The sequence below is a fragment of the Hemicordylus capensis genome, chromosome 3, assembly GCF_027244095.1.
Source record: "Hemicordylus capensis ecotype Gifberg chromosome 3, rHemCap1.1.pri, whole genome shotgun sequence".
Classification (NCBI taxonomy): Eukaryota; Metazoa; Chordata; class Lepidosauria; order Squamata; family Cordylidae; genus Hemicordylus; species Hemicordylus capensis.
The window spans coordinates 159,377,592-159,396,466 of NC_069659.1; positions in this window are offsets into that span (position 1 = coordinate 159,377,592).

Here is an 18,875-nt window from a genome sequence, read left to right on the forward strand (position 1 = left end):
TCTCAGGAGATAGAATGCAAAGGATGTGGGTTTGCACATCACTAGACTTGAGGTTATTGAAAAGAAAGTAAGGTTGTTCACACAACCAGCCCTGCCCAGGCTTCCACAGCCCTACGCAAGTACGGCTGGTTGTGTGGAGCAGTGGGATCAGTTCTGATCCCAGGGCTCTGAACCGGGATAGCCTGGGTCTTGTACCTAAGCTTGTACTGGGGTAGAAGGGCACGAGCACACCATTCTACCCCACTCTCTGATCATGTGAATGCTTTGGCTGCCTGCAGCCAGAGTGTCCACAGAGCCTGGTGACAAGACTGCCAAGCAGCAGGGAGATTCCCCAATGCACCACACTTCTGGCACAGTGCATTGTGGGATGCCAGAAGATGTCCTCCTCTGGCTCTTGGCTCTGCCACTCACCGTGGCAGGACTCATGTGCTGGCGAGTGGCAGAGTTTCAGGGGGAGGGTGGTCACCCATGGGGGGACAGGTAGGAGTCCCACTCCCCACCAGCCCACCCTGAAAACAAGGGACAACAAGGTACAAAAGTTAGTGAGTTCTGCTTACCAGACTAATTTAAAAATGATGCCACCTCCTTGCCAGACCTCATGCTGGTCTCCCATTAGAAAAAGGCCCTTCCTTCCAATCCTTACCTCCACTGGCCTTTGCTTTCTGGGCCAGCATGAGTAGGAGCAACATCAGAACAGAATGAGAGAGGAGGAGGAAGTAATTTCCCCTTACCCATCTACTGCCCTGATGTACTGTGTGCTAGGGGGAAAGGTGTGATGGCCCATGGGTCTTTTAAGGAAATGGAAGGCAAAACCAACGTCTGCAGTTAAGTTTAAGCCAGTGAAGAATTTCATGTGATGTTTACTAGCACTGATCTGCAAACTACCAAGTACATCTCTTGAGCAAACTCCTCCACTTCAGTTGTATTTCTATAGGATCCAACCTTAGTGACTTACAGCCACTATAAATTATTACATAATTTTGAGGGGAAGGACAAGTCCGCATGAATCAAACTGAGAGAAACATTTCCACTCAGCTTGCATAATTTCTCAAGCTTAAATTTATCTGACGTGGTGATTGTTCTCAAATATATTAGCTGCTGTGGTCACACCTTCAAGGTTCATTAAACATTATTCATCAAACATTTAAAACCAGGACTCTCCAATAAAGCTGAAATAAGGGAATGTGACAACTTGTGATTAAAATAAAAGCGCGTGGGGGGGGGGGGGACTAAACCTCCAAAAGCCTGAATAGGCATCTGAAGGCATCAACTAGTCAAAATATGTAATTGGCCTCCATCATTTAGGGCCAAACTGGATGTGGCAGTGGTGGACACATGTCCCCCCTACCCAACGCCATGTCTCCAGCCCCTTCATATGCAAAGCAGGAAGTCTTGCTCTAATAATAAAAGATCCATACAGGAGAGCATCAGTGAACTGTCCCCTCTTCCATGATTGGGTTCCTCTAATTCTGTTGCTCCAATCACTTTTCTCCATTCTGGTACTGAAGCCCAAACTGGGTTTTACCCCCACTTATTATACAATATCCTTTAGCCCCATTTTATATATGAATGATGGTCCTGTCACATCTTAGGTTTGGCATTATGCCAGGGAAGGGGGAGCAGGGAGCAGCTTTGGATGCCTTCATTCAGGCACCACAGTACTCTGGACTACTCCTGCTGGGAATGATTATGGAAAACAGTGAAATAATTTTGATGCCTTGAACAATGTATTAAGAAAAATCTAAAAATAAATCTCAAGGTCCCCATGTAAGGTATTTGAATGTCTTGGCTGTTTGAGGGAATTTGCACTTCTAATTCCTTAAGTGGATGGGTGTGTTTCTAAGGAGTTTCAATATATTCAGTAAATACATTGGTTTTTAGGAATATCTCCAGACTGGCTAGCCATCAGCCCAAATGGTTGTAAGCTGGCACCTGCATCAGCAATGTGAGGGGATAGCTGGTCTTGTGGTAGCAGGCATGAATTGTCCCCTTTGCTCAGCAGTGTCTGTCCTGGTTTGTATTTGGATGGGCAACTATATGTGTGTGCATTGTAAGATATTCCCCATATGCAATGGGACCACTCTGAGAAGAGTGCCTTCATGCTTGCTTGCAGGAGGTTCCAAGTTCCCGCCCTGACATCTCCAGACAGGGCTGGGAGACATTCCTGTCTGCAAGCTTGAAGAAGCTGCTGCCAGTCTGTGAAGGCAATACTGAGCTAGATGGACCAATGGTCTGGCTCGGTAGAAGGCAGCTTCCTATGCTCCTAATGTAGAATGTAGCTAGACAAACACTACAACGGTTGAAAAGTATATAGTTGCCCTATTGGTGCAGATGATTGTGGAATTGCAATGTAACACCCAAATTGGGCGGGGGGGGGGGCTGAAACAGAGAGTTGAGATAGAACTCTGAGATATAACTCAGAGAGTTGAGATAGAACTCAAGTTGTACTGAAAACTTCTAAGCAAGGCTAAGGCTGTAACTGTATGCCGGCTTCTACTATAAAGCAATTCTTACTGAACTCAGTGACTAGTAGGAGAGAAGGAAGTATCTGGGTCTATTTCCAGGCCTCAGTAGGGAAGAGGTTGAACATAGCAGCTTATTGGATGACACTCAGGACCTGATTCCCTGGACTGGGCAAAAGCAAGTCAAAGGTGATTCTCGCCTCCTCCACCACTGATTACAGAGGTAGTCCATGAACAAAAACCTATCCAAACTGGTCACACCTCATTGGAGTGGAGCCCTCTAAGGGATTATGCTCACATGAGGGGGGAAGTGCTGAGTCACCCCTGCTGAGCTGCTTGAGTGGGCTTCCCTTTTAAAACTTTTTACTTTAGACCTTCGGTAGATTAAAATGCTGCTTCCAGACACTCTTATAAAAGAGACTGGACAGCCTGGGCTGGAGTGCCACAACCTAGACTTCTCTCTTTACCTTGCTGTTAGGCAAATATAAAAACCATCCAGGTGTATGCCTACACGTGGTGGGAAAACAAGGTAGTTGAGCTGAACTCCCAGAAGCACTGTCCACTAGTGGGCCTCCCCCATCCCTTCATCTGAGTTAATAACCAATTCTGAGAGACTCGTAAAAAGAAAAGAACAAAAACAGTTTATTCAGGTCTACAGGCTGGTTCATCTCAGTCTCTAGCTTTTTAGATGCACTTCAAAATGCTTAGGTTGGTTACAAGAATGTTTCAAAGCACCCAGATCTTTCTTGGGCAGTACGTAATGGAACTTAGTTACTCAGTTACAAAGAACAGATATTTAGGACTATGCAAAACACACACAGAAAGCAAAATAATTCCTAACACAAAGTCTAGCTAAACATACTTTTCCCTATGCTAGATTCTGAAGCCATAAAGCCCTGGCTTCATTTCTGTGAGAACTCACCAAAATTGCTGGCAAAATCAAGCTTCCTGCAAATTTCTCACCTGAGAGATTGTCCTGTGGCATTCACTATTTGGGAGCAGAATCCATGATGCTCCACATTCTCCCACTTCCTCCTTCTTCTCAGGATTCCCCCTGCAGCTCTCTTCATGTCCCACCCACCTGGTGGATTGATTGGTCAAGACCTGAGATTGCCAGCCTGTCAGTCAAGCACAGGGGTTCATTTCCTGTTAACTCTAATGGGGGAGGGGAGGCTGTTCACTACAGGCCCAACAAGTTTAAATACAGTTATTTTCATTGGGTAACTGGTTTTTGTGTTCTCCAAATTGAATTTTATTTGTTGAGAACCAACTGCACAAAGAGCATTCCAAAGAGCAGTCTCACATTACTTGATTTCAACTTTCCCCCTGAAATATAGAAATATGCTTGTAACAATCAGGCAGTAACAGCCTTTCCTTTCCTGTAAAGAGTGAACCAGAAGTGAACCCTGTCCTGACTGACAGGCAGTGACCTCTGGGGATCAGCCACTCAGCACACGATGGCCGGGACCTAGAGGACCTGGTGGCAGGAAGTGAAGGGGGTCTTTGTTCTCAGAAGGAGCCAGGAGAGCAATAAAAGAAGATGGGGAGCAGGCTTCATGAGCACCAGCCATAAAGTCTGGCTGCCTCATAGCCAACAGCCAGCCTGGAGACTTCTCTCATGGAAGGACATTTGCAGATCCTTGAGAGACAGGATTACAGGGAACTTGAATTATTTCCTGGAGTTAGGGGTAAGTTTGAGGGGAAAGGAAGCCAAGGGCTTTGGCTTCAGGGAAAGGTTTAGCCAGGGAACCATGTGTTAGGTAACCCGAGTTAGATTTCGTTTGATTTTCTGCTTTTGCAAATCCCTACAACTAGGTTCCCCCCCCCCTTTTTTCTTTGTAACATAACAAATCAAGGCAAACTGAGCCAATGCCCTTTTCCAATTAGGGCATTGTAAAAGGCTCTGTAAGCTCTCAAGCAGGCTTTTTGTATTTCCTTGCATTTTTGTTCTATGCAACTGGGTAACCACGATTTAAAACTGTGCCACTCCAAACACCAGCTGGAGTGATCTTAAGAAGTAATCTTGTAAAGTACTGAGTATTTCTTTTTACCTGTAACTCAAAGCTGAGAGTGCCTCAGACTGAAGCTGTCTGTAGTATTTTGAATAAAGTTTTTCTCTTTGTGTTCTTTGCATTTTACCTGACTATGAGTGGATTTTTAAATCAGGAAAAGGGGTTTTTACTTTGGTCCAAATGTGCCTCAATGTTAATTGTTCAGCAACCTACCAGGTTTTCTCTTCAAGTGCAGGCTGCACGTGGGAGGTTTTCTGTACTTTTCCATTTGATGAAGAGAATGAGAGTCTCCCTGCACAACCACCCAAATCCAGGGAGGGGTTAAGCTCTGTAATTAGGGTGTGGTGGCAGTGTATTTTCTACCAGTTTAATTTTAAAGGAACAGCCTTTGTTGAGCAAATATGGAGGGAATGAATCAGCATTTTTCTTTCCCCTACTTGGGCTTGCTCTGGGACAAAGGCTGGGCTTAAATCTGCTATTCGCTACAATGCTGAATTCTGAAAAATGTGCTTTTAGCAGTAGTTCCTACTTCTGTAAAATGAAATAATTCTCCTTGATCCTTTAATGGCAAAACAACTATCAAAATTGAGTTCATAGTGACATGTTCTTGCTTGTAGTGATGATGATAATAGAACATCTGCTTGTGAGATGGAAATCATAAAGATCTGTGATTTGAAACATTTAAAAAAGTTCATTTCCTACACATCGTTCTATGCAGTTACCAAAATGGTATGTCTCTCTTTCATTTAATTAATGGAGTGTGTGTGTGTGTGTGTGTGTGTGTACACACAAACAGAGACACACACACACAACTAGATAGATAGATAGATAGATAGATATCTGCTTTGGAATATAAGATAGAGAGATAGATAGAGAGATAGAGAGATAGAGAGATAGATCTGCTTTGGAATATATTGTGCACAAGCTTTCATAGGAGCTGGATAAATCAAATAGATCTATCTTGGAGTCTCTAAGCATATACACAACACAAATAAGATCAATGGAAGACTCTCAGTTACCCCTCTTTTTAGCTTACTTTCCAGTAAGCTTATGATATCACCCTGCATTCTGTGTGTGTGTGTGTGTGTGTGTGTGTGTGTCTGTGTCTCTGTGTGTGTGTCTGTGAGTGTACATGTCTGTGTGTATGTCTCCCAACCCCCATCAAATTTGCAATGCCTGAACCAATATGAACCAAACTGGGTACAGTTGTACAGACACATAGGGACACCTCAGTGGTGTAGTTTGTGTTGATGACATCCTCCCCAATTCAAGATGGTAGATGTGTAAATGTTTGAGGCGCAAATGGGCTAACTTGTGAACCGCCTAACTGATTTGAAATGTTTTGTTAAATGCTCTTTTAAAGAAAAGCATAAGTACTGGGCTAGTATTGTGACTATATTTGTAATTATATTTGCTACAGATGTAGGGACAGATAGGGATGCCTCAATGGTGTAGTTTGTGATGTCAGGCATGAGAATGTTTGAGGTGCAAGTGGGCTAACTTGTAGACTGTCTAACCAATTTGAACCAAATTTGGTACAGTTGTAGTGAGTGACACATAGGGAACCTCAACAGCATAGTTTGTGATGATGTCATCCACCACAATTCAAGATGGTGGATGTGTAAATATTTGAGGCCCAAGTGGGCTAACAAAATGGCTCTCTTCTGGAAAATGGCAGCCAGAAATTACATTGGAAGTCATTTTCAGATCATTTCTGGCCACTCAAAACCATGGATAGGTAAATTTTGCCTATTTTTCTACCCATGGATAGTGAGACTGGTTTTCTTAGACCTAATCATGGATAGCAAAACTGGTGACACCACAGATAATAGGGCCACTTTTTAACATTAAAAATTAAAGTTTCTTTTAACATTGAAAATAATGGTCCTGAAAGTACAAAATTGCATCTAGAACCGCAGAGAAAATATGGACAAAAACATGAGCTTAAACAGAAAGAAGGCCCCATATTTGGAATGTAATCAATCATCACTGTTGGCCTCAGAGGAACTGGCCATTGCTAAGATTCATTCAGGAGTGGACTTGGCTACTTGGCTAAGCTAGGGAACATGAGGTCACTTTTAAATCTTGACAACCTGTAAAGACCTTAAATAATTACCAGGTTTTGGATGCTATTAAGGATTGAGTTTTCATTAAGTGCACATTGGCAGGGATCATGTTGGCTTATGTTCCTCTAAGGAAGGAACATTAGAGTAGGCATGTTTGCCCATGGAAGCAGCATCTGCACTTTAGGTGAACTCAGTTTATTTTGGTATGATATAAATTCAAAGCAGGAGGAATTTGCAAAATATTGATCACCTGTAACTGCTATGTTCCTTGCTCTGGATGGTGGTTTTGGCCATCATTTCTAAAAAGAGAAGAATCACATGTCTTCCACATCTCTCAGCAGAGAAATGTTAAATGCTCTTATTAAAGAAAAGCATAAGTACAGGGTGAGAATTATGACTACATTTGCAATTATATCATGAAAACTACAAGTCAAGTGGACCAAAATGAAGCTTTAGGGGGAAATGACTTCAGGGTGCTTTCCAGACTAGCTGCTAGAACAGCCGCAAAATGCCTCCATTCAGGCAAGTCACACTGAAAATATAAACAACAGAGGGAGCAGTCTCACAGCAACTAAAAACACGAAAAGGAGCAACTTCCTTACGCCAGATATACGATGTCCTAGCTCTATATCACAGTGATTACATTCGAGACAAGGCATTAGAAATGTGAACAGCACCCTGCTGTCCACATAGGGACTGCGGTGTCACAACGCAGGAAGTGTGAAAGCACACTTCCGAGATCCAACGTGACCCCACTGTAGGGTCTAATCTGGAAAGCGCCCAGATCTCATTCAATATAATGGGTTTTGGAATTTTTTGGTCAATCTGAAATCTTCATTGACCCTTCTTTAAGAAACACACATGAACACACACCCATCGAGGTCCAAGTGATGCCACAGATCTGCCTGATATCTCTGGAGTGGAAGTAACATAATATCAAGGTTCTCCCCTGAAAAACAAGTAAATGGCACTTTATTCTCTGCAATCATGTTGACCAGACCCCTCCTGCACTGCTCCTATCTTCATCTTCTTGACCCTTCCAGCTCAGGTAATTTTCTCTTTAGGGACATGGGAGAGATGCAGTAGCGGTGCGGGGGCGGGGGGGGGGGCGGCAGGAGGCAACTTTAAGGGAAAAGAAAGTCACTGCTTACCTCCGCAGCGTGCCTCCCAGCAGCCCCTGCAGCAGGGAACCACTGCTGCCACACACCTGGCATAAACAGAGCTGAGCCCCTGCCAGCAGCCAGGTGAGTGGCAGCAGTGATTTCTCACCACAGGGGCTGCTGGGAGGCATGCTGCGGAGGTAAGCAACGACTTTCTTTTCCCTTAAAGATGCCTCCTCCCCGCCCCCCGTGGTGTGTTCACGAGCCGCTACTGGTCCTTAGGGTCTGTCTATGGACTACCTGGTCTTGTTAAGTTATGAACAGGCTAGGCAGATCCTGAAGCAAAGACTCTTGGATTTTGAGCTCTCCCAAATCCCTGATTATACTAAAATGAGGTTCGGTTTGAGCAGTTCTAGTTGGGGCCCTGCTGCCTATTTGAATGCTTTGAGCATGACGTGTTACCAGAGGGCCTTTTTTAGAGCAAGACATGACATGTTACCTTCAGTGGTGCTCTCGGGGAGGTTCCTGGGGATTCCTAGGGAGGATAGATTATGCCCATGTGGTATGGGGGAAGTTGAATCCATCCAACATGTTTTGTTGAGCTCTCCATTATATAGAGATTTAAGATGCTCCTTAATAACTCCTCTTCTGACTGAGGTTGCTCAGGATATTTGTATGTTTCTTATCTTCTTGCAGATAGAACTTTAGATGTCACCTTTAAGGTGACCAAATTTTGTTTTATTGCAGTATTGTTATGGCAGCGAGTCCTTTTCGATTAAATTTTAAAATGTTATTGATGAATTATCTGTGGAAATTTATTTATATATTTACATATTTCCTCTTCCAACTGTATCTCCCTGTGTTATGAGATATTTTGTTTATATCATGTTATGCTGACCTTGGGTCGTAAATAAAGAATTACTAGATTACTGACCTAGAGAAGAACAGGAAAATGATGTCATAATCACATCAGCCAATGGAGGTGTGTTTTCAGTTTATCTCCAGGATTGCAGTTTTCAGCCAGCTTTAAAGTATTTTTTAAAGGAAAACTATAATAGCTAGAGCACTGATTCTTTTCTATAGGTATTGTATGAGTTACAGTCAATAACACAATGGATTCTGACATTTAGGAAAAATCCCCATTGTGACCACAAAACTTCCACATTCATTTGGCACTGAGCGTGTAGCTGATGTTGGCCAGCACCCAAACTAGCACTGTGCTAGTGTAGTAGTGCTGAGTTCCAACCTAAGGCTGTGCCATAATGGGGGATTTTCTGTTGTTTCCCCTTCCCTCTGAAGCCCACTGTGCATCACCAAAAAAAAGTCCTAAGGGTCATATGATCCTCACAGCTTTACTGCACTCTCTGTTTTGTGGAGTTTTATTTATTCCATCGCAGAGGCAATAATATTACAAACTAACCTTAACACTGCATAAGCACTTCTATTACATGGTAAGTGGTAAACCAGGGGTGTCAAACCCCAATGCACCTTAAAATCGAACACTTAAAAAATAGTGACCACACATTTTGCTCCATAACTCCACTTCTATAAGGGCTAGAGCTTAGCTTATTTTTTTAAAATGAAAGCTGGGAATCTGGGGAAATTAATAGAACAGATCCGAAACCCGAATCGATTCGATTTGGATCAGCCGCGATTCAGATCTGAATCGAATTTAGGGTGATCCGGATGGGTCAGATTCGGATCCAAATCGAATCAGGGCTGTTTCGATTCGGTTACAAATCAAAACACAGAAAATCCGAATTGCACACCCCTACCAGCCATCAGTTTAAAATCATTTCAGTAATCACTAAAGACCAGGCTAAAAAGATACTTTTTAGGGCTCTTTTAAAGGATGCTAAAACTCTTAATCCATAGGGACCGTATTTCAGAGCCCAGGAGCGCCTACAGGGAAGGCTGGATTGTGAATTGCTGCCACAAGAAGGGGTAGTCAGAGATGGATCTCTTCTGATGACCTTAAAGTCATGTGGGGATCATACTGCAGAAGGTGCTTTCCCAGGTCCTAAGCTGTATAGGGCTTTAAAGGTAATTACCAGCACTTTGTATTTTGCCTAGAAACATATCGGCAGCCAGCACAGCTGTTTTAAAACAGGCATAATATTAGGCTTGTGTATTTCGATTTGGGTACAAAACATTTTGTGCCCAAAAATGGCAATTTCTGAGGTTTTGTGTTTTTTTTGAAATTTAATTTTTATTAATTTTTAACAATAATCATAACATCCATAATAAACACAATTGGACTTCCCGCGCACCTCTTTTCGTGAAATAAAAACTATAAAGTTTACCTTATTATAATATTAATTTTAAAAACCCACAAATTTAAAGCTTAAAGAAAAAAGAAAAAACCATTAGTCTACCCAAACCTGCATTTCAAACGTCAAATCCAGCTGTAAGATCCATATTAGGAAAATAATTCTTTAAGTACAACAAAAAATATTTCCAATCTTCCCTGAAACATTCTAAGCTTTGATCTTTTATCAGTGTTGTAAATTTTGCCATCTCTGCATATTCCAAAGTTTTTATCAACCAATCTTCTTTTGAAGGCAATTCATTAGTCTTCCATTTCTGTGCATATGTTATTCTAGCCGCCGTAGAAGCATACAGGAAAAAAGTTAAGTTATTTGTAGAAATTTCTCCTTGTGTTATTCCTAGCAGGAAGGATTCTGGCTTCTTAGGAAATGTCACTTTAAATATTTTCTTTAATTCATTATATATCATATCCCAATAGGCCTAACCTTCCCACAAGTCCACCACATGTGAAAAAAAGTACCTTCAGAATCCCCACATTTCCAACATTTGTTTGAAACATTTTTTATACATTAATGCCAGTTTTTTTGGTGTCAAATACCATCTGTACATCTTTTTATAATAACTTTCCTTCAAAGTATAACAAGCAGTGAATTTTAAATCATTCTTCCATAACTTTTCCCAGGCTGCCATTTCTATATTATGTCAAACATCTTGAGCCCACTTTATCATAGTTGTTTTAACCAATTCCTCTCTTGTCTCCTCTAAAAGTAACAATTTATACATTTTAGAAATTAATTTTTCATCATCTTGACATAGTTCCTTCTCAAAATTCAAAATCTGATCCTCAAATCCAACTTTAAGGTCTTTCTTATAAATCTCATTTAACTGATAGTACTGAAACCAATCTCTTACCACATTTTGTATTTCATTTAAAGTTTTTAACTTACAATCCTTTCCATGAAAATGCAACAGATCTCTATAAATACCCCCAGACACCTGCATATTTACTTCTTTACGTGATAAAGCTTCAATCGGAGATATCCATAACAGAGTTTTTGGTTCTAACCAATTTTTATATTTTAACCATACCCTCATTAAACTCCTTAATTTCTGAGGTTTTGTAACCAAAACAAAATCAAGAATTAAAAAACAGAGATTTTTGTGTCCAAATTGAAATGACTGTGTTTCGGACAGAATGCTTTGTTCTTCGGAAAAGCATTGCACTTCAAATTGACTTCTCTGACTCTCTCCACTCCAGCTGAGGCACTGAGTGATTAGCAGAAGATAAGATAAGCAAAAACTGTTGAGCATGAATAGTTTAGTTAAGTGTTGTATTCAGTGTGATTGAAATGCAAACTGACCTTGCAAAGGGATTTGGAAGACAGCATTCTGAGACAGAAATACGCAAATATACGCAAAAATAGTTTAGATTCTCTGGTAGCAAAAGAGATTTTTAATGATAAACCATGAATCTACTCTCATATGCTACCAGAGAATCTACTCTCAGAACACCTCTAGAACAAAACCCTGTACTTCATGGGTTGGCAACCCATGTGGGTGGTTGGCACCCTATGTGCACTACACCGCCACTTGCTCTGGGCCACCCCAGTGCCCCTCAAGTGGAGTTATGGGGATGCAGAAACCTCCATTACACCCTACAAGGAAAATCTGAAAGAAACATAACTTCATTAATTCTTTAAAAATCAGCCCTTTGCCAAATTCCTCTGAAACAATTGTGGTAACTTCCTTGCACCAACTGGGCACTACCAGCAACTGCACTCCACTCTGGGTCACCCTTTCCCTGCACCACGCATGAAGCTGTACTTTTCCTGAAACCAACATCATACCCTATGGGGAAAATCTGAAAGATGCGCAAACTTCAAAAATTAACCAAAAATCAGCAGTTTGCCCAATTCCTTTGAAATGTTTGTGGTAGCTTCCACTCATTGGGCACTATATCCCCCATCCACTCTTTTGAGCACATGACCCATTTTTAAATCTGAATTAATTCAGATACAGATTCGGATTAATTTGGATACAAAACAAAAGTGGGGTGATTCGGAAGGCTTAATTTAGGACAAAATCCAAAATGGGGTTGATTTGGATTTGGTACAAATCGGAACAGAAAATATACAAAACGTACAACCCTACATAATATGGTCTCTCTGATAAACCCCGGAGACCAATCTGGCTGCTGCATTTTGAACAAACTGAAGTTTCTGCAAGGCATACAAAGGCAAACCCAAGCACAGTGCATTGCAGTAGTCAAGCTGAGAAGTTACCAGTAAGTGTATCACAGTTTTGAGATTATTATCTTCAAGGAATGGACACAACTGTTATATCAACCAAATCTGATAGAAAGTGCTCCTGGCCATAGCCTCCACCTGAGACACCAGGATGAGGCCTGGTCCAGAAAAACTCCCAAGCTATGTACCTCTTCTTTTAGGGGAATAGCAACCCCATCCAGAACAGGAGGTTCTATCACATCCCTCGAATTATGACCCCTCAACTTTAGTACCTCTATCATTTTTGGATTCAGCTTCAATTTATTATCCCTCATCCATCCCATTACTGCCTGAAGGCATTTATTTATTATTGATTGATTGATTGTTAAATTTATATGCCGCCTTTCATTAAAACAATCCCAAGGCAGTTTACAACAAAATTTAAAAACAAGATGGTAAAAAAGACACAATTAAAATATTAAGTAAAAATATTAAACAAAGCTGATTAAAAATTTAAAACAAAAGCATAAAAGCAATGCAGAGTACAAAGAGCAGCAGCAAAGAATCAAATAAATGCCTGGGCAAAAAGCCAAGATTTTACACTCTTTCTAAAAGCTGTGATGGAGACCGAGGAGTGAATAGCCCCTGGGAGAGCATTCCAGAGTCTGGGGGCAACAACAGAGAAGGCCCTGTCCCGCATGCACGACAACCGAGCCTCCCTCATTGTCAGCACCTGGAGCAGAGCCCCCTCAGATGACCTTGTCAAGTGGGCAGCAATCCTTGGGAGCAGGCGGTCTCTCAAGTATCCCAGGCCCAAACCGTTAGTGGAGCTATGCCATTTCCTGATGATGATGTCATGAAGAAATAGATTTGGATGTTGCCAGCATATTGATAACACCCGGCTCCAAATCCCCTGATTATCTCCCCCAGCAGTTTCATGTAGATGTAAAAAGCATTGGGGTTAGGTTGGAGCTCTGAGGGACACCATACAATAGCTCTCGTTTCACAGAGCAATTATCCGCGAGTGACACCATATGAAATCTGCCACGGAACCACTGCAAAGCAGTACCCCGTATTCCCAAATCCCTCAGATGATTCAAAAGGATAACATGGTTGGTGGTATCAAAAGCTACAGAGAGACCCAAAAGAACCAGTAAAGTCACACTCCCTCTGTCGATTCCTTGGTATAGATCATCCATAAGGCTAACCAAGGCTGTCTCGACCTCATAGTCCTCTCTGAAGCCTTTTTGAGATTGGTCTAGATAATCAGTATCCTCCAGAACTACTTGATCATCCACCACCATCTCAGTCACTTTGCCCAACCAAGGTGGACAAGCACCCAGTGACTCCCCATACCAACAAGTAGCTCATCTTACCTGTCCCCACCACACCCCATTGCCTGACCCCTGAAGTAACTTGGAGGAAAAGCACTTTGGTTTTTCAGAAATTAAACAATTGAACATGTTCCCCTGCTGCTACTAGAAATGAACAAAGATATGCTTAACATGCAGCATCTTTGTTTTATATTGCTAGCATGTAAGCCTTTGAAAATGATTTATGAAATTCACGTGCCCACTTAAAAAATTAATATTATCCAGTTCAGACAACCCCCTCCAGCACTACAAAGAAACCAATCAGTGATATGCAATTTAATCTGTTGAGATTGTGCATATTATTTATTACTCTTTTATTGCCCAAAGGGGAAAAAAAGATACATATAGGAAGGAAGGAGTATGCTAACCATTAAGTGAGATCGTCTTCTGAGAGGTTACCCTCTGCAGAGAAATGTACCTTTATTCCTCTTCCCTCATGGCCTCTGGAGAAGCTATACCCACACAGGGAATGGATAATGAAATGTGCTTTAAATTACTCATGACTAATATGTACTAGGGGATAAACCAGGAAGAATCATCTCTATTTAACAGGCACTTTCATGTAAAAAGCAGAAATGGTAGCCCAGAAAGGGCTATGATATATTGAAACGATGAAGAACTGTGCCGGCTTCCCCAGCCTGAAGATCCTGAAGAGCAGCCATGTGCACCTTCTTCTGCCATGCTCATAAACTAACAGGTGGTGCGGGTGTGTATGCACACAGACCTGAACGATGTGGCTCTTCCTGCTCAAACATGGAAGGACAATAACGTGATTTCTTCCTCCACAGGTATGAATGCCTTCATGGAGTGTTGGCATCATGAGCAGGGCGGGAAGAAGTTGCCTGCCCTTCCGCCATGGGAGAGGAGCTTCAGCTCTTCAGGGAGAGTCTGAACCAGGGATAAGATTCACTCACAGCAATGTCTGAAACTGAGTAGAGTCTAGTAGATTAGAATAACTGTCCGGGTTTAATTATTCTAAATGATACCTTCTAGTTAAAAGAATGAAATGCTGAAATTCATTAAAGTTCCACAGGTATCAGGAACCTGCTATGCTGTCCTTTGTGAGTGGTTACCAGGAGCTCACTCCAAGCAAGCACTGCTTATTTGTGATACAACTTATAATAACAAATATCTGCAATACAGAATAAATCTGGGGCCAAACACTTGGATAATGTCAGACAGTTCAGCACATTAGCTTGATCATGCCAGCTGAATAATATCGGTCAGAAAAGACATCTCCGCATTGATGCAAACCTTATTTTGTCTCCATTTTTCCTGGAAGTTTTTCACACCTGACTTTTAGTTCGCATCTCCGGAATGGAAGTGTGTGTTCACATATCTGCCAAATTTACCCAGAAGTCCCCGCGAGCTATCACGGAGCACTTCACACACAATTCGGGTTTTTCATTATTTGTTAGAGTGTAGCCCGATTTATAGCCAGGGTAAAAAAATCAACTTTTTGAGTCGGCTTTTGGGGGCATCTTCAAACTCGCAGTAAAGCCTTGCAAAAAAAAACAAAAAAAAACCACCCATGGTAAAGCCTGCTGTCTGGGAAAGCTCCTGTGCATATGTAACCCCTCTTACTTAGGAAATGGGGTTTGGGGGTTCAAGTCTCTCTCTCTATTTATATATCTGTATATTTTGAGACAGTGTATTTTCCAGTGGTTGCAAGAAAGAGAAAGAGAACAAAACAAAAAATCATTTCTTATGCCAAACTCAAGGCTTTATAAACATTTATACTTGCTTTCTTTGTGGAACCGAATTTGCCAAGCATGCATAGAGGTAAACTTAAAATACCCAATTACAAATTAATAGAAAATCATGAAATATGCATACAGTATCATCATAGGGCCACTAAATAAAACCTAAACCAAACCCCAGTCTCTTTCTTCTAAAGGAACTATCCCAGCTGTACTCCTACATAGTCCATAGTCTGAAAGTCCCATAGGTGAGCAGCCGAAATGACAAGGATGTGGTGTAACGAGGTCAGGTGGGCCCATCCAGAATCTCAAACCAGCATGCAAATCTTGCCCAAAGAAGAACTGCAATATATAAGCAAGTTCATAAATGAATAGAAGATCTCCAAATCTCTCTTTCCTTCTCTGCTCAGGAACTTTTCTGCTGGACTTGAAGATTCTAGAAGATTCTCAGGACCTTCTGAGAATGTTCCACAATTTATTAAAAAGGGGGAGGGGAGATCATATACACCCTTTAGTTGCCAGTTCAGGAAACCTACCAATAGTACTGGTAGTAATGGTGGGGGTTACACATAGTTGCAAAGTTTATTTATTTTGTTCTAGCTTTAGCCTGTCCTTTGTTCTGGACCAGACCCAAAAGGTGGCTTATAGTTAAAACCATATCCAATAGCAATACAGCTCTCATTCATAACGCTAACAGCTTTCAAGTTGAGGAGAAGAGAGCTGCTCTTGTGGTCGCAAGCATGACTTGTTCCCTTAGCTAAGCAGGGTCTACCCTGGTTTACATTTGAATGGGAGACTAGAAGTGTGAGCACTGTAAGATATTCCTCTCAGGGGATGGAGCTGCTCTGGGAAGAGCAGAAGGTTTCAAGTTCCCTCCCTGGCAGCATCTCCAAGGTGGGGCTGAGAGAGGTTCCTGCCTGCTACCTTGGAGAAGCTGCTGCCAGTCTGTGAAGGCAGTACTGAGCTTGATAGACCAATGGTCTGACTCAGTATATGACAGCTTCCTTTGTTCCAAGTTAACTTTAGCTATTTGCTATATTGTTGTGTTAGCTAGCACAAATATTGAGAATTTCCTTAGTGCGTTCAAACTTAAATATTGCTCAAAATTAATTTATTGTTTCTTTGTGGAATAGTGTGTGTTTGTGTTGCTTTCCATTTTTCTGCTCACTGACATGGAATCTCCATTCCACATATTGACTGTACTATAAATCCTCCTGTCATCTTAATCACTGCCATTAAGCTATTGAATTAAGTTTTATTTGTCATTGGTGATAAAACTGTTATCACTGTTTTCATTTCATAATCATGAACAGTGGATGCAGTGGTGAGGGGGGAACCAAGCTTCATTTGTCTTTCTCAATTGCTATTGAAAGTCATTTTTTAGATACAATTAAAAATGCAAGGCATAAATATATTAAGCTGCTTGGTTCAGTGTGGTGAAGTTCCATAAGACCCACCGAAATCTCTGTCAAAAATGATATATAAGTGCCACTAGGAAACCACTGACATTTAATGAGTATCTTTTGACCCCTAGCACTTACTGGTGACTGCTGTTAATAAGCTTCCAAATGAAGTTTTGTGATGATTTATATGATCGCATACTATCTTCAGCTGAAGCTCCATCTAGCAATTTGCTGCAGATAGTAACTCGTTCAAGGCACACAAACTATATCTGGAACATTTTCAAGGAATGGAGCAATGTTTAGGGCCCAGATTGGCAACTAATATTTAAAATAATTCTCTCTCTCTCTCTCTCTCTCTCTCTCTCACGCATACACACACACGCACACACTTTACAAGCAAAATAATAACCAACATGTTTTTCTTTGACAGAAGGCTGGTTAGGGCAATATATCTCCCAGTACATGCTATAAGAAAGGGGATGCACTGAGAGCAAACCGCTTGGTAGGTCCTCTGCAGATGTTTCTACACCCTACTGGCGAGCCCTCCTTTATTGCTTGGGATGGGCCTTTTCATCCAAATGGCCCCTATAATGCACTCCAAGTACTTGTTTAATCAGTTACTGTATTTACCCGAATTGAAGATGACTTTGAATTTAAGATGATCCCCTAAAAAAATACAGATTAAATACCAGGGGCATTTTCAGACAGCAGACCTTACCATGAGTTTACTACAAGACTTTACTGTGAGTTTGAAGTTGCCCAATTAACCCAAATCAAACAGTGGATTTTGTCATAGATTGTTATGTATTTGGAAAGATCTAGTCTTCCTGCTTGACATGAAAACAGCCATCTTTATTTCAGCCTTCAGCTAAAGTGTTAGAAAACCTTTATATCTTGAAAACTTTGTTCTGCTTTTCTGATGTTTTGTTGCCCGTGAAAATTGGAACGTGCAGTCCTTTGTATGATATGGCGGGATGCTTGGCCCTAGACGATGATTGTCTCAATTCCTAAACAACTTAAGGAAGCCTAAACAACCATGTTTTGAATTGATTTCACACTTGCTGTCATTTTTACTTTGAGCAGTGGAAAGTTACAGCAGTTTGGATGCCTTGATGTGGGAGGGGCAATGAATGAATGAGAGCAACCCTTTATCTAGACAGCTTTATGGAGATGGAAGGTAGATAGATCTTTGGAAATTCACCCCTCCTGTAAGTATTTTGGGCTTATTGACTATGCTTATCTATGGAGAGAGAGAAAGAGGGATTCTTTTAACATTACATTTAATTGGACATTCTCATGGACACTGTCATTTTCTTATGAACAATATACTTGCATTATTTTTCTTAAATTCTTAAATAAGCCTGTGAAGTCTTACTGGTTTTTGCTCCATTTGTCAGCTTTATGTGAGTTCCATTTGTATATAACCAAACATTTTGTATTCTTTTTTTTTTTGCTTCATGTAATATAGTTTTTAATAAGCTTAATTGTAAACAATAAAGACTTTTTATAAAGACCAAGAGGAAAAGAATCCACAACCATAAATGATTGTCCAAACTATACTCTAATACCAACTTGGTATTTACCTAGAGTGTTTGAATTAAGATAAGAGGCTTTTGATTAGGATGACACACGTTCCTGGCATCGTAGGCCACTTATTTTGAAAGAGTCTCACCTCGACAAATTTTTACCCCAAATATAAATCAGGCTACACTCTAACACACAATGAAAAACCCGAATCATGTGTTAAGTGCTTGTTGAGAGCAATTACTTATATAGCAGAGTATTTCAGGAGCTAACTCACTACCATTACAGAAGGAAGTTAACAGGCTCTCGGGGCAACAGCTTGTAAAAGATAAGCATGGAGATTAACTTTTGGTTAAACTAATCTATTTTGTTTAGAAGTCCATGATGATAGGAAAGACCTATATCTAACTGCTGGCTATGTGGTGGTCAGAGAACGAGAGCTAGAAGCATTCTGGAGAGGAGGAGGAGGAGGAGGAGGAGGTGGTGGTCACTCCCAGGAAGTTCCTGAGTACATTTTATCAATAGAGGGGTTATAGAGGCAGAGATAAACAGGAAAGAAAAGGAGACCCTAACTGACTGTCCTCTCAATGCCCATAGGGGTCATTAGGGTTACTGGTGCAAAAGGTTGATGCCATCTGGAGCTGGATCTCCAACAGTGCTCCTTGATAGATTGCAGGGACTTTGGGGTAAATCCACCCTCCATTCCAGAGGAGATGCAAACTAAAAGCCCTGTGTGAAAAAG